At 34.1% G+C, this 27,531-nt stretch overlaps 1 long non-coding RNA gene across 2 annotated transcripts; it reads right to left on the bottom strand.

Moving 5' to 3' along the window:
- Positions 1-397: 397 nt before the first annotated feature.
- Positions 398-27,531, bottom strand: LOC141581456 (uncharacterized). Of its 2 annotated transcripts, XR_012514096.1 has the most exons (4): positions 27,104-27,531; positions 26,266-26,447; positions 9,817-9,864; positions 398-2,958 (listed from the first exon to the last, which is right to left on the bottom strand). It is a non-coding gene; the product is annotated as an uncharacterized LOC141581456 (long non-coding RNA). The 2 variants fall into 2 exon arrangements; XR_012514097.1 differs by lacking the exons at positions 398-2,958; positions 9,817-9,864 and adding an exon at positions 14,626-14,755.

Below are 27,531 nucleotides of genomic sequence, written 5' to 3'. Positions count from 1 at the left end.
AAGAGATATGAAATAACTTCTGAACTCCTTGTTCTAAAATTGTTTAGAGAGATTCTGGCATAATTTACTTCTAGGAGAACAATTATCACACAATTATGCATAATATAAATATTGAAATAATATAATGTAATACATAAATGCATAATATTTACCAATGAATAATGTTAAGACAGTTCATGCAATTTTGTATTTTCTCCAAAAGAATATTCAAGAATATGAATGTATGGATAGTCAATATCTTAAAAATGTATAATGTAAAAGCTCACCAGAGACAATTCTTTTAAAATTACAAATAGTTATGGTTGCCAGTTATTAATAATATTTTAATATTATTCTAGATTATACAATATATCTACTAAACTAATATGAAAACTCATTTTGCATCAAAATTATTTTTGAAGACCAAATATTACAAAATTTACATAAAATTAAGTAATTAAGAATACACATTGAAACTCAAGTCGCTAATAACAACATAGCAAGGGTTAGGTGCCAAAATACTTTTCAAAATCAACTTTTGAATATACCAAACATTAAATTGAAGATACGTAATAGTTACAAAACATGTAAAGTAATGATCTTAATGGATAAAACCCAACTTCTTACCTAAAGACATAAAACAACCAGAAGCATAGATGTGACATTTCCTACAAAGCAACACAGTTTACATACTTCTTAATTATTTATTGAACATTAAATGTTATGCCAAAAACATGAAAGCAGGGAGGTAGGCAAGAGGATTATTAAATGCAATTCAAAAAATACAAGTTATCTTGGAAAATAAACTGATGAGGGTAGAAAAGAAATCTTTCAAGAGGAAGAATACAGAATAGGAATCTATAAAAAAATTTCTAAATAAAAATTACAGCAAAATATTCAATTAGATAAAGATGCTAACACCCAATTTAATTCACAAAAATAAAAGTCAGTAAAAATATCAAGTAAATGATTTTTTTAAGTGACCAAGAATTATAAATTAGACAATTAGAGAAATTCAGAACATGTTTAAAATATAAACTTCAGTGAATTTTCCAGTTAATTGTGTAATTTAAGATCTTCCAGAACATATTCAAAATAAAGAATCTATAATAACATAATTGAAAGAGTAGATTTCTTAAGATTCTGCATTTGTAAGAACCAGTACACTTATAACTGTAATCTTTATAGCTATTTAACGTGATGTTTGTCTAAACAAATGGGATTATATAGACCATCAAATGATACTGATACTCATATGACTCATATGTTAAAAATTTGTGCCAAATTATTGTATATCAACATGGAATTAATAATTACTTCTTCCAGAAATTTTTATATTAAATAAGAAATAGAATTAGTAGTATTTTGGAATGTGATACTATGTATGCATCTTTAAACAGTGAATTTAAGCCTTAATTATTGCTCAACAATGAATCATTTTATGATTATCACAGTGTATCTTCTGGTCTGTTTCATTTTTCTCTAAGTCAGTATTCTTTGATGGTACAGAATTTTTCAATTATTAAAGTATATGTAAAGGTAAATTTAACTCCAAGATAAAACAATTACTTTAAAGTTGCTATCAGAATATAATTGTAACTATAATATACATTTTGAAAATGCCATTTTATGTGTTTAAGAGACAAATATATTTTAAAAGAGAAATGGGTTTTTTACCTTCTGTGAAAAAAGGACTTTGGAAGTAGTATTTTATTAATTATTACCATGGCATATAATTTTATTAATTATAATTGCTTCTATGGAATCCCTTCAATATCTAAAATGCTATAAACACATTGCTATTCAATGCCTGTTAATAGAATGAAGATATATAAACATATTTTTCAGATTGACACAAATATCTCTCTCAAGAACTCTTGTTATGGCGAATTCTTTGGTTATTTGTCATACTGAAAGAGAGTATTTATATATAATATCAATTTTCTACAATATAGAATATCTTTATAGCCCCAAATAAGACAAAATTAAGACTTCAAAAGAAAACCTATGATGATAAAAGAAGATCCTAAATACTCCACCCTGAGTGAATTCCAACAACTCTTAAAAGTTACATCAAGTCCCTGACAAGTTCAGAAGCCCACACTGATTACCTAGGCTTAACAACAAAATCTGATTCATGAGAAGGTATTAATATTTAATTTAATTACTCTGCCATGGTATCTGCAGACTTGGAGAGATAATATCTATGCATTGAAGTATGATTGAAAAAAACGTTTAACATGTAAGTAAAGAATGGTATGGCATTGCTTTGTTAGCAAGAATTTGAAGCCTATTTGTAAATCTTCATTCTGCAATGCAGAATCATGAGGAGGCATTAGAAAAATGCTTTTAAAAGGATAAGCAAACATGAAAATTCTCTTTCTCATTCTTGAAAACAGAACAACTTAGGATTGAATAAACAGAAAGGATTCCTGAAATATTCAAGTGGTGAGAAGCTGCAATAAAATAAATCAAAAGGAGCCAGAGTGATTAATGAAGTCAGTAAAAATTAAAAGTATATTACCATCTTAACATTGACACCAAGCTAAGAGAAGATAATAAAAATATAAAATATTAATATGTAACAAACATGTACTAACTTAATTGGTATGATAATTATATTGTAAATTGTGCATATCTGTATAAATAATTAGAAAGTGAGATAGAAATAAAAACAACATTTAAATATAAGTAAAATTAGGCTGGGCACAGAGGCTCATGCCTGTACTCCCAGCATTTTGGGAGGCTGAGGCTGGCAGCTCACGAGATCAAGAGATGGAGACCATCCTGGCCAACATGGTGAAACCCCGTCTCTACTAAAAATACAAAAATTAGCTGGGCATGGTGGCGTGTACCTGCAGTCCCAGCTACTTGGGAGGCTGAGGCAGGAGAATTGCTTGAACCTGGGAGGTGGAGGTTGCGGTGAGCCGAGATCGCGCCACTGCACTCCAGCCAGGAGCCTGGCAACAGAGTGAGTCTCTGTCTCAAAATAAATAAATAAATAAAAATAAGTAAAATTAGTCTTTAGAAGTAGTGTTTTCCACTTTGATATATTTGAGACAGTTATTACCTATGCATACATTTCTGTTTTCCAGTTTTTAAACAATACACCTATGTTACATATGTATATAAAAAATAGCATGATGATATATCACTTATGAAAAGTAGTTCTTTAAAAATTAAGAAAAATATATATTACTATATAAACTTAATTATGAACATTACATTTTCTAGTGAATTGGAATTAATCTGATTTATGGAATATGTAATATTTCAAATATTACATTGTTTGATTATTGCCAATCTAGCTAATGTAGACAAACTTTTTGATTTGATATACAATAACCATTATTAAAATCACAATAAATATGAGAATTTAAACATGTATTTCATATAATACTATTCAAGCATAGACAAAAGAAGATGATTTCTGACAGAGCTTTCCATCAGAAAGGTTAAATATCAAAATTATTCAATTAAATTGAAAATATCAAAAAAAACTCTGACACTTTAAATTTAGGCTTATATTATATACAATTATTTATATTTGAGCCTTACTTTTCTACTTATTTGACACCTTTCTACTTATTTAACTTATTTGACATTTTCTACTTATTTGACATTATTTTTTTTAATATTGACCTCAAGCAGATAAAATAAAATAACTGATTGTTCTTTGATTCATTCTGCCTTTTGAAACCAGTTAAATGATTTGCAACAAAGTAAAGCATAAACATTGCACATTTTCTGTCATCACCCATTTTCCTAACAGTCAAATCATATACAAGTAGGCTAATTTATATTTGCTAATGTCTTGTGATCTATGGTATTAAGTATAAAATGTCCCTCTAATTAGATTGTTGGACTCTGCTGGAGCCTATTCTACTTGTATTTTCCTACAGTGAGTCTTTTGAGATTTAAGAGGTCTATAGGCTTGCTGTGCCTAGTAGGCTAGACGTAATGCCTCAGTACTCCCACTGAGCCTATTTTGGATAAATTTTTAAGAAGAGAAAAAGTTATTCAAATGTAAGTAAAAGGCAGCTCATTGGTGTTCAGTTAATTCTTCTATTTTTGAGAAATAGAAAGTAACTTAATATGAAGAGTATGATCAAAACATATTCCAGAAACAGCAATTTAACAATGAATGAATTAATCAAGCCCAGAATAATTTTGAGACGTATTTTGTTGCCTTTTTAATTTTCCCTTTCCAGCAAGATGTGACTACAATAGAGAAAAGAGAAAAATATCTGAAATGTCTGGGTTTTGAATCAAAATGTTTCAACAACTCTCCATTCCATTTTTCTGTAAGAAATATTTAAATATTTCTAATGTCATTGAAAGAAAAAATGTTGAATGTTAACAACATGCAATTCCTGCTTTACTTTATTACTTAAGTCCAAGAGACATGATTATCAATTAACTTTCAAGCTGAAATTAAGTGAGCAAGCACATGCTCCTTTAAATGTGTGTGACCTTTAGTAATATTATTTAAATTTTCATGATGAACTGAAAGAAACTATATTTCACAAAAAGAGATTTTTATCTTACTTTCAAGGATATATTCTAGTAAGAATCTCCTTAAGCCTTTAGATTTTTAAAAATTTCCAGTAACCACTTATATGATAGTTAATCATATGGACTGAAAATAATTTAATACCTAACAGTTTTAGATTATAATCATATGGACTGAAAATAATTTAACACCTAACAGTTTTAGATTATATATTTCCAGTCTAAAATCAATAGGGATGTCAGTTATTTTAGAAAAAAAATGAACTGATAATGTCTCTAATCTATCATATTATCTTTAGGTTTTCGTAAGTTATTCTATACAAAAGTGAAACGTTTATTATTCAAAATACGTGCCTATGAAATCATTAAGGTAAAAAAATCACCATTTTTTCCAATAAGATGTATTTTTATGTAACCATCTCCAATATTTTAAGTCAAAATGCAGCTATCCTTTCAAAGTGTACATATTTTGTATATGCAGTTAACTTATGAAAAGATCTCAGTAAGCATTTATATGTTTGCCTTTTTTTGATTTTTATGTTTATGATTCATCTTATAAATATTATAACAGAATGTTGCTAAAATAGATGGCATAAAGGTCAAACTATATGGTAGCAAAACAAAGAGATGACTAAATACTACATTAAATACATGAGCTGCTATTCATCATAAATAAGAAATAAAAATTCATGCCTTTCATACTTGAAACTATGATTTAATTCAGTAAAGTCTAAGTTAAGTATCTCAAAAGTTCTTATGCCTTTACTGCCTATCCAGGTTCTGTAATTTACTGGGCTTAAAGTTTTTCCTGTTTCTTTTTAATTTAAATTATTTTTTTATTTTGCTTTAAGTTCTGGGATACCTGTGCAGAACATGCAGGTTTGTTGCATAGGTATACAAGCCATGGTGGTTTGCTGCACCTGTCAACACATCATCTAGGCTTAAAGCCACACATGCGTTAGGTACTTGTCCTAATGTTCTCCCTTCCCTTTCCCCTCACTCTCTGATGGGCCCCAGTGTGTGATGTTCCCTTCCCTGTGTCCATGTGTTCTCATTGTTCAGCTCTTACTTATGAGTGAGAACATATGATGTTCGGTTTCCTGGTCCTGTGTTAGTTTGCTGAGGTTGATGGCTTCCAGCTTCATCCATGTCACTGCAAAGGACATGATTTCATTGCTTTTTTATGGCTGCATGGTATTCCATGTGCCATGGTATATGTGCCACATTTTCTTTATCCAGTCTATTATTGATGGACATTGGGTTGGTTCCAAATCTTTGCTATTGTAAGTAGTGCTACACAGTGATAAACATAAGTGTGAGTGTGTCTCCATAGTAGAATGATCTATAATCCTGTGGGTATGTACTCAGTAATGGGATTGCTGGGTCAAATGGTCTTTCTGGTTCTACATCCTTGAATAATCATTCAATTGTCTTCCACAATGGTTGAACAAATTTAGACTCCCAGAAAGAGTGTGAAAGCGTTCCTATTTCTCCACAGCTTTACCAGTATCTATTGTTTCCTGAGTTTTTAAAAATCACCATTCTGACTGGCATGAGATAGTATCTCATTGTGGTTTTGATTTGCATTTCTCTGATGACCAGTGATGAAGGGCTTTTTTTCATCTGTCTGTTGGATGCATAAAGTCTTCTTTTGATTAAGTGTCTGTTTATATCCTTTGCCACATTTTTGTTTTTTGTTTGTTTGCTTTTGAGAGAGAGTGTCAGGTACCAGGATGATTCTGGCCTCATAAAATGAGATAGGGAGCATTCCCTTTTTTTTTTATTGTTTGGAATAGTTTCAGAAGGCATGGAACCAGCTCCTCTTTGTACCTCTGGTGGAATTCTGTGAATCCATCTGGTCCAGTGCTTTTTTTGGTTGGTAGGATATCAATTACTGACTCAATTTCAGAACTTGTTATTGGTCAATTAAAGGACTTGACTTCCTCCTGGTTTAGTCTTGGGAGGGTGTATATGTCCAGGAATTTGTCCACTTCTTCTAGATTTTCTAGTTTATTTGCATAGAGATATTTATAGTATTCTCTGATGATAATTTGTATTTCTGTGGGATCCATCATAATATTTCATTTATCATTTTTTTATTGTGTCTGTTTGATTCTTCTCTCCTTTCTTCTTTATTAGTCTAGCTAGCAGTCTTTTCTATTTTGTTAATTTTTTCAAAAAACCACCTCCAGGATTCATCAATTTTTTGAAGGGCTTTTTGTGTCTCTATTTCCTTCAGTTCTGCTCTCATCTTAGTTATTTCTGCTCTTCCTCTAGCTTTTTATTTGTTTGGTCTTGCTTCTCTAGCTTTTTTAATTGTGATGTTAGAGTGTCAATTTGTGATCTTTCCAGTTTTCTGATGTGGGCATTTAGTTCTGTAAATTTCCCACTAAACACTGCTTTAACTGTGTCCCAGAGATTCTGGAACAGTGTCTCATTGTTCTAATTGGTTTCAAAGACTTCTTTATTTCTGCCTTATTTTCATTACTTACTCAGTAGTCATTCAGGAGCTTTTTCAATTTCCATCTAGTTGTGTAGTTTTGAGTGAGTTTCTTAATCCTGAGTTCTAATTTTACTGTACTGTGGTCTGAGAAACTGTTTGTAATTATTTCCTTTCTTTTGCATTTGCTGAGGAGTGATTTATGTGGTTGATTTTAGAGTAAGTGCCATGTGGCACTGAGAAGAATGTATGTTCTGTTGATTTGGTGTGGAGAGTCCTATAGGTGTCCATTAGGTCCACTTGATCCAGAACTGAATATATTAATCTTCTGTCACATTGCTCTGTCTAATAAGTGTCAAAATCTTCCACTATTGTTGTGTGGGAGTCTTAAGTCTCTTTGTAGGTCTCTAAGAACTTGTTTTATGAATCTGGTTGCTTCTGTTTTGGGTAAATTCTCTTTGTTACAGTGATCCCTTTACCATTATGTAATGCTTTTCTTTGTCTTTTTGGTTTTTGTTGATTTAAAGTCTGTTTTATCCAAGACTAGGATTGCAATGCCTGCTTTTTTTTTTTTTTTTTTTGGCTTTGCATTTGCTTGTTAAATATTCCTCCATCCCTTTATTTTGAGCCTATGTATGTATTTGCAGGTGAAATGGGTCTCCTGAATACAGGACACTGATGTGTCTTGACTCTTTATCCACTTTACCAGTCTGTGGCTTTTAATTGGGACATTTAGCCCATTTACATTTAAGGTTAATATTGTTATATGAATTTGATCCTAATATTATAATGCTAGCTGTTTTTAACTCATTTGGCACATTAGTTAATGCAGTTTTTTCATAATATCATTGGTCTTTGTGTTTTGGTGTGTTTTTGCAGTAGCTGGTACAAGTTTTTTCTTTTCCTATTTAGTACTTTCATGTGCAAGTCCCCTGGCTTCTAAGCTTCCAAATCCCCCACTCCTTTCACTTTCCCTATGTAGTGATGTCCCATGCAGCTTCTCACTCTCCATGGGTTGCACCCACTGTGTAACCAGAACCAATGAGATGAACTGGGTACCTCAGTTGGAAATGTGCAATCACCACCTTCTGCATTGGTCTCACCAGGAGCTGGAGACTGGAGCTGCTTCTATTCAGCCATCCTGGCCTCACCCCCTACTCCACTTAAATTTAAGCACTGTGTTTATGCTAAGCAAGTACTCACAATTATTTATTACTTGATTTGATCAAGCTTTAGTCAAACTTCTCTTTTTTACAAAGGCCCCTGAACTTTGGCTCATAGATAAGCTTAATCAGAAAAACGTTTCCCTTAATGGGTCATTCTGGCTGAAGAAATAAATACTTTTCTGTTAAACCATCTTGCTCATATCTTCTCAACTCCACTGCTCACCTTCCATCTCCTATCCTATATGCCTAATACTGACAGTGGAATCCTCAAACAGAAAGAAATCCTGAAGTCATCCTGCTAGCCATGCTTATCTCTTCCTGTTTTTAAAGCTTTTTTCCAATTTATTTTCTAACAATATGTCTCTTTACCTAAATTCAGATTTGTTTTAATTTGTCACTGCCATTTTACCTTCATGTAAAATCTCAATATACTGGATACAATTTGTCACATCTGGTTAAGAATTAATGATCTAAGTGTCAAAATATATAATGAGCTGAATATGTAGTATTTTGTCAAAAATAAATATAAAATGCAATGGGCCATTCAGAAGAATCAATAAAACTATTCTTAGCTTATACTCAAAAAGTGTAAACCCTGATTACAGCACTATATGTAATCCCACGCTCTGCAACTGGAGAGAAATGGACTTAAGACAGAAACAAGTGCAATTAAAAGACAGAAAATCCAAATGAAATAAGCAAGATGAAATGCAATAAAGTAACATGCTTTGAAGTCATAAAAGGAATTAAGAAACATGATATAAAGATACTAAACATATGCTCTTCATTTCTTCTGAAAAAAAAAACAAAAAAAAAAAAAAACAAAAACAAAAACAAACAAACAAACAAAAACCATGCTGGGTGTGGTGGCTCAAGCCTGTAATCCCAGCACTTTGGGAGGCCGAGACGGGTGGATCAAAAGGTCAAGAGATCGAGACCATCCTGGTCAACATGGTGAAACCCTGTCTCTACTAAAACTACAAAAAATTAGCTGGGCATGGTGGGGCGTGCCTGTAATCCCAGCTACTCAGGAGGCTGAGGCAGGAGAATTGCCTGAACCCAGGAGGTGGAGGTTGCGGTGAGCCGAGATCGCGCCATTGCACTCCAGCCTGGGTAACAAGAGCAAAACTCTGTCTCAAAAAAAAAAAAAAAACACACACACAAAAAAAACCATAAAATAAATAATAGTGATCTGTGGTCATAAAAACTGAGGTTAGGAAGATATAAATAGTATTTACATACCCAAATTAAATATATTGAAAATATGATAAATATATTGATTAGGAGGACAGTAGGAACAGGTTTTTTTCTTTCTGATACCTCAGTTGTGGTACTCCTTTTAGGTTAAGAGTTTCAGAGTTCAATAGCTCTTTCAGAGTAATAATTGAAACTTCTGAGGCATGATGTTGGTTTTCAAGTGGAATTATATTTATACCAGATTGCATCTTTAAGATTGTAATAGAGAAGTGTTTGTTAATAAGGAAGCAAGTAATTATTACCAGGAAGAAATTAGGTTCCATTTTACTTTTAAGAGAGCAGTTACAGCTGAATAAAATACACTGCCACTATTTTTATTCTTCAGACACAGCTACTATTCACTTACTTTGATTTATTGCATTTCTATTGCTTATTCACCTTAAATTACATTTTATTGTTTCCATCTTGAACAGTAATAGTGTCATCATCATGAATGAATTTCTCACATCAAAAAGTGTGTACCTGCTGCTTTCCATCTGCTTTTCTTCCGCTTTAACCTTGCTGGAACATCTAAAGAGATACATAATAAATCAGGTAAAAGTTCCTACTACAAAGTTTCTTTCATTGTTACATGCAGGATTCAAAAAATCTAGTTAATTTACAAATAATATATAAACTTCTTTTTTTTTATATTTCTGGAGAATCTGCCTCTTATTTTTTTCTTGTATTATTCACATTGCAGTATAATACCCAAAGAAATCTGAAAATCATAAGTATACATCATGATGAACTTTTACTAATGTTACAAATTTAATAATGTGTTCAAAAAACTAAGAAAACAAAATATTATATATTCATCACATGGCACGGTTGCAAGCTCATAAGGCACAGTAAAAATATTTGTCTTCTAAAATTTCAGACACTGAATTTACTGATACTTTTTCACTGAAAATTCCATGAGATATATTATACTTGATTTCAAACTTCCTTAAAGTTTAATCAAAGGTATGCCTGTCTTCACAAGTTACTCTATTTTTAAAGATATAATGCAAAAAAAAACTTTGTAAATGATACATCATTTGATTTGAATGGACCATTTATCCTTGTAGATTTTATTGCTCTGGGAATGAAAGTGAAGAACTATAAAGAATATATGCATACTTTCAAACTTTTATTAATGCATCCAGGGAGTACTCAATCTTTTTTTTTTTTTTTTTTTTTTTTTTTTTTTTTTTTTTTTTTTTTTTTGCTTTTAAAGATAGATGGAAGTGAGTAGTGGTAATGTAACAATTTGCATAGGTAATTCAATCAAGTCATTCCTCCCGCCCACAATTGATTCAGTTGAGCACTCTGAATCTTATGAAAATACATTGTGGATATAAAAATAAATGCATGTATATATGTGCATGCATATGATTTGTAGGTACACACAATGTTTTCTATATTACTGTATTTGAAAAAGCATTTCTCTTCTAATACATATGTAATTTGGGGCAAGTAGAAGTTTAATCCGTGAAAGAAATGTTTGTTTTCTCAATTTACTCACCCTTGCCCACATTTGTTCTAGTAAATTTGTTCTATCAAAGTCCTAATTGGACTTCTAGCTTTGATTTCTTTTTCCCATTGAAACACTCAAAATGCCAAATCATGGCTCTTTGACAATACCACCAGAACAATCTGTTAATTAAAACAAATTGGAATTTATTGCTTACCACAATAATTAAGATAAAATATTGACAGACTCCTATAGCATCTCAGAAAGGTATAAGTGGAATATTTTTTAAGTTGGGTAGGAAGTCTTATTTGTTTCTGAGTATAAATCTTGAGAGAGTCAAGAGCTTCAAGGTGTGTTAATTCATTTTTTATACTGCTATAAAAAAACTGCCTAAGAATGGGTAATTTATTTTTAAAAAAGAGGTTTAATTGACTCACAATTCCTCATGACTTGGGAGGCATCAAGAAACTTAAAATCATGGCAGAAGGCAAATGGGAAGCAAAGTACCTTCTTCACAAGGTGTCAGGAATGACATGTGTGAATAAACAAAGGGGGAGAACCTCTTATGAAATAATCAGACCTCTTGAGAACTCAGTCATAACAGCACGGAGGAAACGGCCTCCATGATCCAACCACCTGCACCTGGTCTATCCCTTGACATGTGGGGTTTCTATGGATTATGGGGATTACAATTCAAGATGAGATTTTGGGTGGAGACACAGACAAACCATACCACAAGGCCAAGGCTCAGAGAAAAGTCTTGTGGAGTCACTGAGCCTAGCTGAACTGTCTATTTTTAGTAGTTGACTACTTTCAGGAAGTTTCTGAAATAGTAAAATTTAGGGAGAAATCTGTGTTCCTGAACAGATGTTTTCGAGAATCACATGGTCATATTAATGTGAGAAATAGAAGAGTAAGATGGTGTTAATGAAGTCATTAGGCTATGAAAGTGTAGATGATTTGGTTCTTAGTATCAATCTTAGTGAGCATCAATCACCCTTTGTTGTTACTCTTCAGTTTAAGCTGAAGGATCGAACATCAATATCTGGAGGAGTAGTCAGTCCCTTTGTTCTTTTCTTATGAGGTGTTATAATCACACTGTATTAGTCCATTTTCATGCTACTGATAAAGGCATACCAGAGACTGGGAAAAAAAAAAAAAAAAAACAGGTTTAATTGGACTTAACAGCTCCATATGAATGGGGAGGCCTCAGAATCATTGTGGGTGGGAGGTGAAAGGCACTTCTTACATGGTGGTGGCAAGAGAAAATGAGGAAGAAGCAAAAGCAGAAAGTCCTGATGAACTCTTCAGATCTCATGAGACTTGTTCACTGTCACAAGAATAGCACCAGAAATACCACCCCCTCTCCCCCATAATTCAATTACTTTTCCCTGGGTCCCTCCCACAACAGGTGGGAATTAAACAATTCAAGTTAAGATTTGGGTGGAGACACAGCCAAACCATATTATTCCACCTATGCCCCCCTCAAAGCTCATGTCCTCATATTTCAAAACCAATTATGCCTTCCCACAGTCTCTCAAAGTCTTAACTCATTTCAGCATTAACTTAAAAGTCCACAGTCCAAAGTCTCATTTGAGACAAGGAAAGTCCCTTCTACCTATGAACCTACAAATCAAAAGCAAGCTAGTTACTTCCTAGATACAATGGGGGTACAGGTATTGGATAAATACAACCATTCCAAATGGGAAAAAATTGGCTAAGCAAAGGGGTTACAGGGCCCATGCAAGTCTGAAATCCAGCTGGACAGTCAAATTTGAAAGCTCCAAAATGATCTCCTTTGACTACAGATCTCACATCCAAGTCGTGCTGATGCAAAAGCTGGGCTCCCATGGCCTTGGACAGCTCTGTCCCTGTGGCTTTGCAGGGTACAGCCTCCCTCCTACCACTCTCAAGGGCTGAGGTTTAGTGTGACTTTACCAGGTGCAGCGTACAAACTGTTGTGGCTCTATCATTTTGCGGTCTGGAGGACAATAGCCCTCTTCTCACAGCTCCGCTAGGCAGTGCCCCAGCAGGGACCCTGTGTGGGGGCTCTGACTCCACATTTCCCTTCCACACTGCCCTAGCAGGGGTTCTCCATGAGGGCCCCACCACTGCAGCAAACTTTCTCCTGGGCATCCAGACGTTTCCATACATCTTCTGAAAGCTAGGCGAAGGTTCTCAAATCTCAGTTCTTGACTTCTATGCACCAGCAGGCTCAACACCATGTGGAAGCTACCAAAACTTGGGGCTTCCACCTCTGAAACCACAACCCAAACTCTTCACTGGCCCCTTTGCGACTTGGGGCACCAAATCTCTAAGCTGCAAATAGCATGGGGACATTGGGCCACAAAACCACTTTTTCCTTCTGGGCCTCTGAGCCTGCGATGGGAGGGGCTCCCATGAACGTCTCTGACAGGACCTGGAGACATTCTGCCCCTCCGCACCAACCTGCCATGGTCTTAGGGATTACATTAAGGTTCTTGCTACTTAGGTAAATTTCTGCAGCCAACTTAAATTTCTCCTCAAAAAATGAGTTTTTCTTTTCTATAGCATCATCGGGCTACAGATTTTTCTGAACTGTTATGGTCTGATTCTCTTTTAAAAGGTCATGGTTTTAACAGCATCCAAATCACCTTTGGAATGCTTTGCTGCTTAGAAATTTCTCCTGCCAGGTTTCCTAAATCATCTCTCTCAAGTTCAAAATTCCACAAATATCTAGGGAAGAAGTGAAATGCTGTCAGTCTCTTTGCCAAAAAATAAGAAGAGTCACCTTTGCTCCTGTTCCCAGTAAGTTCTTCATCTCCATCTGAGACCACCTGCACCTGGACCTTATTGGTCATATTACTATCACCATTTTTGTCAAACCCATTCAACAAGTCTCCAGGAGGTTCCAAACTTTCCCACACTTCCCCAAACCCTCCAAACCATTCCAACCATTGCCTGTTACGCAGTTCCAAAGTCTCTTCCAAATTTTCATGGATCTATAGCAATGCCCCATTCTATTGGTGCTAATTTACTGTATTAGTCTTTTCTTTTTCCCACTGCTGAAAAAGGCATACCCAAAACTGGGAAGAAAAAGAGGTTTAATTGGACTTATAGTTCCACATGGCTGTGGAGGTCTCAGAATCATAGCAGAGAGTGAAAGTCATTTCTTACATTGGGAGAAAGGGAAAATGTGAAAGAAGCAACAGTGGAAACCCTGATAAACATAACAGATCTCATGAAACTTATTCACTATCATGAGAACAGCACTGAAAAGGCCGCCCACATGATTCAGTTATCACTCTCTGTGTTCCTCTCACAACATGTGGGAATTCTGGGAGATGAAGTTCAGGTTGAGATTTGGATGGGGAAATAGCCAAACCATATCACACATGCTAACTATTGGAGTGTATTTGTTTCAACTCCATGAGTGTCAGACTTTCCAGTTCTTTTAATTGAAGGGTCACTTTCTGGATCATTTGATAGAATAGCAGCAACACAGGAGAATTTAAAATTTTGGAGATTACACATTTAAATGCAGCAAAGCAGAAAATATTTTTTTTAAAAAGTTATATGAATAGATTCTTTGACTCTGTTTTTAAGCCAAAACCTGATTCCTAAAGTAAGCTGAGGCCAAACTCCGAAACTGCTCTGAAAACAGATATTAATTCCACTCTAAAGAGCCCACAGAAGCATGTGGCACTACTAACCAAAGTATCTACATTTATGGCTTTTTGTTCTTTTTACATCCTTTTAGAAGATTAAAATCCAAAAGATTTGTAGGGATTGAGTATAATATTATTCTCTTTAAACAACCCATGCTTCTTCTTGAGAAGGTAGTATGTTTTGGACACCTATTCCAAGTAAACTCATGTCCAATTTAATAAATCCTTTTGTCTGAGGGTTCTGTAACCACGGCAGCTTCACCTAGTTCTCTTGCCAGTCTCAGACTATGACATGTAGTATCCTCCCGACTTTGAAGGCCTGTTTTAAAGAATAAGTTGAAGAGGCTTAAGGACAACAGAAAGCAACTAGAATTTCTCTTGAATAGAGTTTTAGATTCCTGGATGTCTATATTATTATAATGTTTGCCATGGAAAAAAGGCCACTTAAAGGTTGGGCCACATTACACAGGACATCAACTGATTGTTAATAGAAACTGGTATCAAGGGAAGCTCAGTGGCTCCTACAAGAAAATGTGCTCAGAGGAGTTGGATAATTTCACTAGCTAAATCATGAGTAAACTGCAACTTGTTATTGTTTCATGCCAGTTAGTGGCAAAAAGAAATTTTAAGAATGTGGGACTTACAGGTAACAGATGTGTATTAATACTTCAAAACTTTAAGCTAGCCAAAAGAAAACAAAGAAGTTGGGAAAAATATGCATACATGTTACAATGTGCCAACATGCCCCTCTAGCTATTTAGGTCTTATTCTCTGGATTTTGAATGGAAACTATTCGCCTCCTGAAGACTATTTGCTTCTTGAAGATTTCTATGCATCTTCAGTCTGAAGGGTTTTATCTTGATAGTCTACAGGTGATTTGAGAAATCGCTTAGGTCTCTACATGACAAACAATGACACAAGGGCAAAGCCCTTGGCATTTTCACTGATGAGATCATTGTAAACCATATTTGATAAGGTCCTTTGTAGTGGTGTTCAAATGATGTCATTCTCTGATACATTCCTAAGGAACTAGTTGTCCAGAATTTGTTTACGCAGAGGTAGTTTAGTATGATGTTGAGAAATGGATGCCTAGATTCCGTGACAATACTAGGTGTATTGCCAGAGAGTGAAAATTTGAATGGACAATGATAGTCTCAGGAACATTGGGTGGCCTCTAAAGGCTTTATGTAATTTTTGAAGATAGTAGTAAACCCCAAAGGTGCTGATCCCCCTGGATTAAAAGTAATAGCTATACTGTGGGCAATGGGAATTTATCACTGGCAAGTTTAGTTTCTTAATTTCATTTGTACTTACTCCTCGTCTTTTCCAAAGATCAAAAGGAATTGAGACAGTTACATTTCTTATTAGTTGTCCAGGTTTTACAAAGATACTTACTAACAGTTCCAGTAAAATGGGTGCTTTAGTCATAAGTGATTTTGGAATTGCCTAGGTTTAATTACAAAATCAAGTAATTATTTGTTACTATTAGGACAATATATCTCTGGCAAAGAAAAGCTTCAATTAATTTCAAGAATAAAAACAAAATGATAAAACATATTCAATATATATTGCGGGTAAGTTGTATAAATTCTATTAGAAGATGTTAAAAAAGAAACTCAATGCAATGTATGGAAACTTGTCAATGTCTCACTTTTGCAACTTAGCTGGAATTCTGATTGCAACAGATAAACATGCACCAGAGACACTGTCAAAAATTTAATCCCGTATCAAAAAAAATTATTGCTTAGAAACAGTGAATAATTTGTATTTATTGTATTCTCTCCTGAGGTTTAACATACAATATGTAAGTGGGTACTTAAGTATCTTTCTTGGATTAATGATATAAGCAGTGATGGCACTGGTTTATAGCATAATACATACCTTCATGAATTTGTCAAGAAACATCACCATATTTTCTCTTATTTAGGAGGACATTTAACTAAGATAGAAAGGGAGCACCATGAAGAGAGTGACACATAGACAAATTACTGTAACAATATTTGTGGTTGATCTTGAGTAGGTTTATATTGAATACTGAAAATTATTGAAAAATATGTTTTAATTCAATTTCACAGAATTAACACCAGAAGAATGTCTTTATCTTTTTGTGATAAATTTGATAAACAATAGAGCTCTCAAAATAGTTTTCAGTTAAATACTCTTTGGAGAATGTCAAGACACATTTAAATGATTTCCATTTTTTTACCTTTATAAAAATAAAGGAGCACATCTTTTTTACCTGTTGGCAATACAGGAAAGCCAAATATATTTTTAAGCATAAAACACATCTTAAAATTTCTATATTCTGAATTTGAAGCTTGAAATTTAGGAAAAAAAAAAAAAGCAAGACTTCTCAGGAGAGACACATTAAAATGTGTAAAGGTAAAAAGTAGTTATCAAGAATATTTACAACCACAGTCACAAATAGTAGAAATCTTCAGGAATCATTTTGCTAAAATAAGTCAATAGATAATGAACTTAAAGCTTCTAACTGACATACAAAGAAGAACCTGTACCAGTGCTACTGAATCTATTCTAAAAAATTGAGGAAGAGTGGCTCCTTGCTAACTCATTCAATGAAGCTGACATCAGCCTGATGCAAAAATCTGGGAGAAACACAACACACAAAAAAAGGAAACATCAGGCCAAAGTCCCAGATGAACATGGATAAATCCTCAGCAAAATATTAGCAATACAAATCCAGCAGCACATCAAAAAGTTAATACAACACAGTCAAGAGGGCTTTATTCCTGAGATGCAAGGCTGGATCAACATACACAAATCAATAATGTGATTTATAACATAAATATTATTAAAAACAAAAACTGCATGATCATCTCAATAGATGCAGAGAAAGCTTTCAATAGAATCCAACAATGCTTCATCATAAAAACCTACAGGAGAATCGGCATTGAAAAAATATACCTCAAAATAATGGAAGTCATCCATGACAACCCACAGCAATATAATACTGAATGGGCAAAAGCTGGAAGCATTCCCCTTGAGAACTAGCACAAGACTATTTACCCTTACAGTAATACTACTATGTCAAAGATTAAATACAAAAGTTAAGCAATTAAAACATTAGAACAATAGATTTATAAATTTAACTTTAGTATGACAGAAAACAGAATAGTTATAAAATTTGAGACAAATAATTTTGACTACATATAAATATCAAAAATGTCTGCAGAAGAATAAAATCCTTTAATATTATGTGGCAAATTGATAGAAATATTTGCAGCAGATGTAATAAGGAAATGGCTGATTCTTCTAAATAAAAGTTACTATAGGCCTGGCGTGGTGGCTCACACCTGCAATCCCAGCACTTTGAGAGGCCGAGGTGGACAGATCACGAGGTCAGGCATTGACATCAGCCTGACCAAAATGGTGAAACCCCTTCTTTACTAAATATACAAAAGAATTAGCTGGGCATGGTGGCTTGAGCCTGCAATCCCAGCTACTCAGGAGGCTGAAGCAGGAGAATCACTTGAACCTGGGAGGCAGAGGTTGCAGTGAGCCAAGATAGTGACACTGCACTCCAGCCTGGGCAACAGAGACTCTGTCTCAAAAAAAAGAAAAAAAAAAATGTTGCTGTAAATAAATTAAAATACTATTGGTAATCCAATGAGCAATAAATGTGAACTAGCAATCTGTAGAGAAGGAATTACAGTTGGCTTAATACATATTATAAACAACGCTCCTTTTCTTATAGAGAAATCACAAATTAAAATAACAATGGAATATTGTCTCAGGTTTTGGTAGCTTGTTAAAGAGTTAGAGAAAAGGTAATTCTTGAGATGGTGTGGATTTAAAATGTGTGAAAGAATTACAGGGCCGGATGCGGTGGCTCAAACCTATAATCCCAGCACTTTAGGAGGCTGAGGCTGGTGGATCATGAGGTCAAGAGATTGAGACTATCCTGGTCAACATTGTGAAACCTTGTCTCTACTAAAAATACAAAAAAAAAAAAAAAAAAAAAAAAAAATTAGCTGGGCATGGTGGTGCACGCCTGTAGTCCCACCTACTCAGGAGGCTGAGGCAGGAGAATGGTTTGAACCCAGGAGACAGAGGTTGTCGTGAGCCGAGATCGTGCCATTGCACTCCAGCCTGGGTAACAAGAGCGAAACTCCGTCTCGGGAAAAAAAAAAAAAAAAAAAAAAAAAAAGAATTACAGAAAGCCTTCTGTCACTGCAATAAGGCAGAGGATCTAACTGAACTGATTAACACAAGACGCCTGCAGACATCAAAACTGAGAGTGTACTTTAACATATGGCCACTGGGGTTTCAGGAGCTGTAAGCTTTTACCTCCAGACGCTGCCATGGGGTCGGAGCCCCACAACCTGCCCATGTCTGTGCTCCTCCTAGAGGTTTGAGCAGGGAGGCACTGAAGAAGAGATTAGGGAAGTTTTTCTGCTTCACAGTAATTTATGAAAAGGGAAGTACAGATCAGGCATGGTGGCTAATGGCTGTAATCTCAGCACTTCGGGAGGCCAAAGTGGGAGGATCACTTAAGTTCAGGAGTTCAAGTCCAGCCTGGGAAGCACAGCAAAACCCCATCTCTCATAAAAATACAAAAATTAGCCAGGCGTGGTGGCACACGCTTGTAATCCCAGCTGCTTGGGAGGCTGAGGCACAAGAATCACTTGAACTTGGAAGGCAGAGTTTGCAGTGAGCCAAGATCATGCCACTGCACTTCAGCCTGGGTGACGGAGTGAGACTCTGTCTCAAAAACACAAGCAAAAAGAAGAAAGAAAGGAAGGAAAGGAAGGAAAGAAAGTAAAGAAAAGAAAGAAAGAGAAAAGGAAGGGAAGAAGAAGAAGGAGGAGGAGGGAAGAAAGGAAGGAAGGAAGGAAGGAATATTACCATCACCATAAGAAAATCAAGTGTTATTTCTAATAAATTTTATTTATTAGTGAGATATTATAAAATGTAATGTTATTAACTATGTATGATGGGCACCTGATTGTTTTATATATATATATTAGAGAGAGAGAAAGAGAGAGTTCATTATGTTGTACATTTTCTACATTATTATTTAATTAGGAGAAAATGTAATAATTCATTACAAAAACAAAACACAAGTAACAGAGGTTTTCAGGAGGCAAAAGAAAAATACACTAGTTGAGTGAAAGTCACATATTTGTTCCTTTGCTTTAAAAAATTGATTTGCTTGCAGCTACTGTAATTGATACAAGAACAGTTACTTAAACGGGTGTGCTGCTATTACAATAACCTAAAGTTTGCAGCATTTTCATTGTTCTTAGGTCACAGGAATGCAGAAACCTGTCTGAGTCTGGGAAATGGTGACTTATGCTATTAAAGGGGAAATTAATACTTCATAATTTGGGTTACTTACGATTACATGAATGTCAGACCAAGTTGGACTCTCTATTAAGTCTGCCATTCTAAGGGGAGATAATGCTAAAGTAGGTTTTAGTTGTTCTAGGCTGAGCTTAACAAGGTGTAAGTTAGGGGGGCCGCAGGCAATAAGAAAAGGGAGTCAAGAGAGCCCAAATTGTAGAGCTTCGGAAAAGCCAAGTGATCCAGACTTCAAACAGTAACAAATAAAATATTTTGAATAATTTCAAAACTGACTAACTGTATCTTATGCAGAAATAATCACTCCTTAAAAATAACCATTTGTCATTATGAAATTTCAAATTATGTTAAGGTTAAATCTATAATTTAATATATTTTTCTTATAGTACATTTTATTTAATACTATCAAATATAAATGCCAGCTGTATATTTGCACAAAAGAGATGAAACAGTTTTTTTTCAAAGCATTTCCAATAAATAAACCCTGAAGACCAGAGCAGCATCTCTCGTTAAAAATTTCCAACAGTCCATGTGTTAGTACTGTACAGGGCGTGATAACTTAGCATATGTAGTGTTTGATGTTTTAATTATAAGACCCAGATATTAATTAAAGTAAACTTTTCACTTTAGGCAAATGGAGACATACTGTTATATTATATTTATAGTAAAAATTATATTAGTAACATTTTTGTCTGCAGATAAACAATTAAAATCTTTAAAGGAAGTGGTGTAAATCTATTGAGTATTAGAATATAATAGTCCTGTCTTCCTTATTCACAAAATGTAGCCTCAAAATGCACTGAAAATTTTAATATTTTCCAGCACCTTTTTGTACTTACAAATTATTGCCTGAAGACAAGGTGAAAATATTGTTTTCAACAGAACCTTAATTTTTTGAATTTTCATTAAACTTATCATCCTACCTTGGTGTGAATTTTAAATGTGTTTTGTGGGGCTAGTCTGTGGTTATGCTTATGTGGACCAAGGCAGTGATTACTCTGCTAACATCTTGTCAAGCAAAAATTACTTTTACATTTATTTTTCATCACCCTTATTTTGAAATAATATTGTATCTTCAATATGCTAAGTTTCACATCTGCTTCATTGCTCATTCATTGAATAATTGTTCAATACTTCATTGTCTTATAAACATAAACGAATTAGGTAAAGTCAGATTAGTTTTCTCTCTCTTTAACTTATACGTAAGAGAAGAGAAACAGTGAGATATATGTATTTTAAGTGAATTTATACCTGACGAGGGATAACTATAGACTCACCTTAAATTGCTTGAGAATTTGTTTTGTATGTTAAAACTGTCAAGTAAGAAGAAGAGGGAAAAGACCAGACTGTTAAGTAGTACAACAGGCGTTGGGTTGGGTAGGGGATCATTTTCAATGTTTTTAAACAGTGAGTCTGCAATGTAAACAGCTAGACGTTTCCCTGAGTTATTTTGAAGAATCCATCAGTAAATCAAGTAATTTCCACATTGAAAATAGGGATTTCCTATAGATTCTGTCTGGGGACTTTCAATGTATCAGTTAGAGATATGCACTCATGTGGCATCTTGTCAGAAGGAAGAAATGAAAACAGCAAGATTCAAAGAGTTGTACTGAGTAACATTTACAGTACAGGGTGATAATAATAGGATTTCATGAGAAATGAGCTTCCTAGCAAGAGACAATTTGGATATAATGAGAGTTGAGGAGGGCCTCAATAGAGTGAGACATAAATAATTGACGGATTCTATCCTTAATTGATCAATTGACTCTAAAAAATACACAGTAACTGCAATGACTTGCATACAGCATGGGAGTACTTTGTCCACAGATTCCTACTGTCAGTTGTAATATTTGAAGGGTCGCTTTTAGTGTCCATGCTTTTGGGTAAGAATCACTTAGGTGTTTCCAGTTGGTTCATGAACAAAAAGGGAACAGAAAAGTTTAAAAGTGGAATGTTCTAATGCAGGATTCTCAATAAAACTCTCCTTAAAATACTCAAAAGAGGAGAACACTTCTTTGGGACATTATAGAAGTACGTGATGGCTGGCTTTTAGAGGGAATACATAGGCTGAGCCATGGCAGATAAATTTGGGGGTCTATTGTTTACACTATTGTAGGGATTGAAGGAAAACTTCCCCTTTAACCTCTGAAGTTGCTGCAAACAGACTGACAAAAGGCAGATTAAAAATGGAAAGAAGGCACACAAGTTTATTAATGTGCACAGAGGAAAAATCACAGTGATCACTTCACCGCACAATGAATACAGATGGTTATACAGCCTTCTTATTAGGAGAAAGGGAGATGGAGAAGTGTTAGTGATTCTATCGTGGTAGTAAATCATCTTTAGGGGAATTTAATGGGCCTGAAGAACAGGCAATGGCTTAAGACAAAGTTTGATGGGCCCACAGAGCCCACGATGGTTTGTAGGTGCACAGACGAACTTTAGTCTTTGTTCCTAAAACTCAGGGAAGGGACAGAGGCAATTGTTTTCTTCTTTGGCATGTACAAGCTTTAGGCTGATGAGGCAAAGTTCACAGAACAACTTCATCTTGTGCTTTGGAAGACACAGAGAATTGAGAGAAGTGCAATGGGAAGGTCAGAGAGACCTTGGAAGTTTTCTTCTTTATAGTTCAGCATGTCAGCGGGTCATATTTTGGCGTGTTGGTCATTGACCCCCAGTACTATCTTGCTAATCTCAAGAACCTTTGGAGTTGTCTTTTGGTAACTCAGTTAGGAATAGCCAAAATTTCTTTTATTCTTTGAGGATGAGTCAAAAGACTCTGTCCTGAAATTGAATGCTACAATATTTTACTTATGAGAGAGAGAGAGAGAGTTGTAGCTTCCTTTTTTAAAAACTTTATGGCATTTGGTGGTTAACTTCTTTAATAGAGGCGCTTCTCTATGGAGGTCTCTAGGGTGGAGAAAAAAAGTAATGTCCTTCACATATCTAGGATAAGAACAGAATGTGAAGGAAATTCCAAATCTGTTACGTCTGCTTTTAAGACTTGGGAAAAGTACATGGGAATTTCAATATACCCCTGAGACATTGCAGTTCAGATATATTGCTTTTTGTCCCAGGTGAAGGGAAAAAAAATGTCTATCTGGATTAACTGGGATGCTAGAAAAAGCAATGCAGAGGTCGGTCGTAATGAAAACCTGTCTATCTGGTGGTATGGCTGATAAAAATGTGTTTGGGTTACTCACAACAGGATGGTGGCTATTATAATTTCATTGATGCCTGCAAAGTCTTGGACAAATTTCCATATGTTTGGATTTTGTACTGATAGGATTGATGTATTACATTGCCTAGTACATAAAATAATGACCCTTGATTGGGGTAATCCTCAATAACTGACTTGATCCCTGATTGACTTTCTGGCATAAAGATATTATTTAATATTTGGAAATCGTGTTTTTTTTCATCTATCTGTATTTTAATTGTTGATACTGAATGAATGTGATCAATGGCAGTGGTGCACTGGGACCATACATTTTCAGGGTTAGAGTTGAGTAAGTCCTAAAATGTTTTATTAGGAGATAGTTCCTCTTCGTGTTTAAAAAATGGAAAAATAGAGAAAGAGTGTTCAGGGGGTTTCTAGAGGACTGCCTCTTAGGTAATTTTTTTTTTCTTTTTCAATGTCAATGTTATTTTCCCTTTTTGAGATAAAAAGAAAGTGAGCTCTATGAGTTTTCAGAAAATTTCAGACAATTAATTTAATGGAAGCTAAGGGACTAAGAGCAACTGGTGAGAAACCTGTAGTTCTGTGACTTGAAAGTCTATGGAAAGAGATTAGTAAATGGTCATCAGTTAATTTGAAACCCAAACCATTTGCATTTTGTTTTCCAAGGAAGAACAGAAAATATAGTTGAGTTTATTATTGATAATGTGGCCCCTCTCTCTATGAGAGCTCTAGTGGCTTCATAGTTAATAATTTCAATTTCACCTAAAGTCATAGTTAAAAGAAAGGGTAAAGTTCCCCTTGAAGCATCCATAGCATCTTGTCTTGTAAGAGAAAGGAAAAGGTACTTTCTCATGTTCTTATCTGAATCAGATTTCACCAAAAAAAGTGATGAAAATTGAAAGTAAAGGAAAAAAATATGTATAGGAGGTATTTAAAGAATCCTATATGCATTTACACAAACAAAGGAGAAAAATTTAAAGGATGTTTTTGGCTATTTTCCAATTATTATTTTGTAATTTTAATTTTTCTATAATTAACATGAAATGTAATCTGAAATTAATGTCAGTAACAGATTAGGCTATAATAATAGTGATTTCTCATTTAAATTAGGAAACATATTTAAATGTGACACAAATGGTTTTGTTATTTTCCTGGCTTTAGTCACAAGATTAATTGAATGGTAACACATAAAGGTGAATTTAAGAGATTTGTTGTCTATTATAAAATGTTATTACTTACTACGTTGAGAAACATTGTACATGCTTCAATATTACTGTACAAAAGACCTCTCAAGAGTACATACTGTTTTTTTTTTCATTTTCCTTCCACATGTTTAAAAAAGGGTCTTAAGTTTACATTACATTACATAAAGAGACATTTAACATTTGTATTTGTCAACCACAACTTTGTATGACACCAGAGAATGTAATGATGGAGAAATGATTTGAATAATTAATTTTAAACCTTCCATATTATGTGACTCAACATCTGGCAAATTTACAAGAGAAAAACATTAGAGTTTTTATGACAAGTAGTCTTTATTCATTCACTGTAACTAACGTTTATGAGCTGCAATATGGAAACCTCTTCTGGTTCTCTATGCCCCTGCCTTCCCCATGGATAATATTGCTTCTAGAACAAAAGTTTTGTGCATCAATTAGAAAGTAAATGCATGTAGAAAAATACATACATGAATGAAATAACAACATGTTTTACAGTTTATGCAGCTGTCAAATAAGTTTTTTGTATATTGTTTAAGCAACCAATGTGTTGATTTGAATACTAAAGAATAAGCTTAACATAAATTTGGGGTATTAAACATGAATTAAAAAACAGTGAATATATAGTGCTATAAAGGGGAGAGGGTTGTTCAATTTTTCATAAGTAAATTTTAAATACTCGTTACATATTTGAAAGATACATATGTGTGTGTATGTGCATACATATGCATATATATGATATAAAGCAGAAACAGCAACATAGCACCATAAAAGCTAACTTCTGGTAAATTTTCTTGAATGAATTTGCATGTGGACACATATGCAGCATTCTCAAAATAAGAATATTTTTTAAATAACCTGATTCACTAAATAGTCATTTGTCCTTAATGTGATATCATTTACTTCTGGAAATGATGCCAGAAAGAAGAATCTAGAAAATAATTTTACTTTGACTTAATATAACATATATATCTGAATCTTCACTTTTTAAACTGATAGATGATTTCATTAATAACCGTAAATGACATACTACTATTGGGAATATGTACTTTTAGAAATATGTTTCTGCAACTGACCATTAAACAGGTTAAATAGTACAGAGGAAGAAAAATATTTTTTTCTTTTACTGTCATAAATTATTTGTTGGACTGGACTCTAGTAACAAGACAGCTTAACAAGAAAAAAAAGCCCAAATTTATTAACAGGCATATTTCATATGTACAGTTGCTCCTCAATTTACAATGGTCTTATGTCCCAATAGACCTATTATAAGTTTTCAGTATTGTAAGTAAAGCAAAAGTTTTCAACTTATGATAGGTTTATCCAGGCATATTTGTTTCATCAAGAAGCCCACTGAATACCTATTGCTTTCACATTATCATAAAGTAAAAAATATATATAAATGGAACTATCATACATCAAGGATGTTCTGAATATGGAATGTACCCAGAGAATGAGTAGTTCTCAATCTCAAAGAAGTGGGTTTGCAATCCCAGTTATAAGTCATCTTCAACAACAGTAAATTTGTAAGAAAATAACAAGACAAAGGAAAAGGAGTCTTTAGGGGTGGCAAATCAAAGGAAGGCAAATAAATGGCACATAAGGGCTAATGAGTAAAGCTTGCTAACATAGATTCTTCTGGAATCATCTATAGACCTATAAGAGTCTAATGTTTTCTTCAGTGGCTAACCTTTGTTCTGCCTAGTAGAAGCATTTGGTCATAAGGAAGAATACCTTCTGTCTTTGTAAATCCATGGATTGCTTTTAGGCATACAGAAGGAGGACAGAGTTTTTCTGTATCTGCTTCTTTGTAATTGCCTTCATCTCTATAATCCCTCATATTTAGGGGTGGTATATTCTAGTCTCCCACAGTAGTGAATAACCAGAGCGTCATATTGGAAAGTGACATACACACACTCTTTGAAATATGCAGGAATGAAAGCAGAAATACTCAGATGAACAGATAGGCATGCAACACCAAAAACTGAAGAGATCCATTAAACAAAACAATTATGTTTGCTTACTAAAAATAAGCTAAACCAAAATATTGAAAATTTTACTTTATAATGATGCTTACCAATTACAATTACCGAAACCTTTTCTTACCTCCATTAGCAGTATTAATTTCTCTTAGCAACATTTGATGGAAGTATCATGGCCTGTGTAGGTATGTTATCTGCTAATTGATTTCATGATCTGTCAAATGTTTCAAAAGTATTTTAAGTTGACTTTTCCCCTTAAGAGTCTGTTATGGAGATCTGTTTCAATAAGCCTCATAAATATTCAATCTAGGAAAAGGAAAAGGATCCATTACCAAATCATTATCTTGCATTCACTTTCTAAACAAATTCATATGATTGCTTTTTTGCTTATGAAAAGCACTTGAATCTATCATCAAAATAATAAAATATCTCCAAATAAATAAAATCTATTATTGAAGTATATATCTGTCCAACAGATGGAATTTTATGAAAACTTTCTTATTTAAACACTTTTAAGACAGTACTATGAATATGGTATTGGAGCTCAGAAATACCTATCCCAAACCATGGCACTTTGACATGCTGAACTGAAGAAGAGTCTTCTCAGTCTTCTCAAGGTCACTCTTACCTTTATCCCCTCCTCTAGTCTCTCAATGCTGTCCCTCCTAAAGCACAGGATAAAATTGTTTTCTAAAGTTTCCTTATCTGTCTAAAGCTAAGCTCTGCCAGAGAAGTAAACAATTACTTCTGGCCCCTTTCTTGAATTTGCATTAACTGAATGAGATCACAAAAAGAAAGATTGAAATCGTTGTCAACAAACTTGGGCAGACTTTTGTCATTGTCTGCTCCATGTGCCCAACAGACTTTGTCCCATGCCATCGTAAGTTCTTCAAGCCTATTGAATTCCCCTGAAAATCATTTACTACCCCTCTAAAATTATCCACATTTCCTGAGTCCATTACCTGCTTAGAAGTAGGATGTATAGGTATATGTCCCCACAGGGATATTCGGCAATCACTCCATGATTCTCCTCTATGCATGCTAATAAATTTGTATCCATTTTTTCTATGAATCTGGCTTTTGTGAATTGATCTTTCAACAACACTTCAAAGGATGAGGATGTTTTCTTTAGGCCCCTACAATGACTTGATTAGATTAAAAATTTAAAATCTCATATTAAAAGGTTTCTTACAGTACCTGTAATTTTATTTGACATTTTCTCAGTGAAAAGTTATAATCGCTTGTCAGATGTCATGAATCATGTGATTCAGTGGATAGAGATCTATTTTGTTTAAGGAAACAGCTAGAAATAATAGCAATAATTATTTACACACAGGTTGAGGGATACATAAGCAGAAAAAAAAAATAGATACCTACTGAAACTTTATTT

This window comes from Saimiri boliviensis, chromosome 1, assembly GCF_048565385.1.
Source record: "Saimiri boliviensis isolate mSaiBol1 chromosome 1, mSaiBol1.pri, whole genome shotgun sequence".
Taxonomy (NCBI): Eukaryota; Metazoa; Chordata; class Mammalia; order Primates; family Cebidae; genus Saimiri; species Saimiri boliviensis.
This window is presented reverse-complemented; position numbering and strand designations above follow the sequence as displayed.